The sequence below is a fragment of the Arachis ipaensis genome, chromosome B02 (genome assembly GCF_000816755.2).
Source record: "Arachis ipaensis cultivar K30076 chromosome B02, Araip1.1, whole genome shotgun sequence".
NCBI lineage: Eukaryota > Viridiplantae > Streptophyta > Magnoliopsida > Fabales > Fabaceae > Arachis > Arachis ipaensis.
This window is the reverse complement of record NC_029786.2, coordinates 99,137,395-99,138,810: the sequence shown is the minus strand read 5'-3', so window position 1 is coordinate 99,138,810 and position 1,416 is coordinate 99,137,395.

Sequence of the window (1,416 nt, the reverse complement as noted above, 5' to 3'; positions counted from 1 at the left end):
AGTTTTTGTTATTAAAAAATAATTGTTAAACTGATGATTAAATTTTATTGGTGATATTCATTTGGATTAAAGGTTGAAAAGTTAGTTGTGGTTAAAGAAGTCAGTGATAATGACGGTGGTGGTGATGGTTATATTTAGAGTAAAATAGACATTTAAATGAGATGACTATGTCTTATATATCACCACTAAACATGTTATACAATTTTGTGTATATTTGTGTCTATGTCTATTTGTGTATTTATATTTATGTCTTTGTGTTCAAAGAACACCAACCAAGCGAAACCTAATGGAAAGATGATGGTAACTAACCCATATATTTTTTAAGATATTGATTAAATTTTGGTGTAATATTTAATTGTTATATTTTATAGTATTTTTTACTAGAAGGAAAGAATGAGGATCTTTGTAAGACCCAGAATTTTCAAATAAATCTTGTTATGAATTAATTTCAATTCATTTATTCATTAGAAATTTTATTCTCAGAAATTATTTTATTAAAGTTAATTAAATAAAAAATTAAATCAGGTTTTGATAATTAAATAGAATTTTACCTAATTTCATAATTATTGAATTATTTTCCATATTTAAATTATAAAGTTGGTAGTTATGAAATAATAAGAATTTTATATGATTTGATTTTAGATAATTTAATTTATATCATTTAATACTTTAAGTTAAAGATAAAGAGAAATTAATTATATTACCATGGATTTTCAATTAGAGTAATTTATTGAGAATCAATTAGTACTTTTATACCACAAATAATATTTTAAGGTAATTTTAGAGATTAAATAAGTTTTTCAAATACTAATACTTTATGCTCCAATTTTATTAAAATTACCAAACTATCCCTATACCTAATTTTTACCAAAATCCTAAATTAGCTAAAATTCCCAAACTCACTCTCTTAACCCTAATTTTATTACATTTTCCCCTTCCTCCTTATCTCAGCACCGCCATACCCTTTCTTCAGCTTCAGAAAATCAGGAAAAAGAAGAAAGAAAGAAAGGGAGAAGGGAAACGGGGAGAGCAGAGGAGGGCAGAGAAGACGACCACGCCGGCGCGTTGGGCCTCACCGCTGCCGTCGCGTTGTTGTCGGACCGTGGAGAGGGGGCGTTTGCGGAGGGAGCCATGAGAGAGAGACGAGCGCGAGTCAGAACTGGGAGGGAGAAGCCACTGCCGTGCATCCTCGTTGCCGTCGCTGAAGCTTGAACGCCGCTGCAACCACCGCGTACTATCATCTTCAGATCCGCCGTCAAGCAGAAGCCGTTCGCCACTGCTGGACCTCCGTCGCCAGCGATTCGCTGCTGCTGAAGCCCATCACTGCTGCTGTGACACCGCCACGAAGAGAGGGAGTGACGTGATTAAAGAGAGGAGGAGGAAGGAGACCTGCGCGTCGTTGGAGCCAGTGTCGCC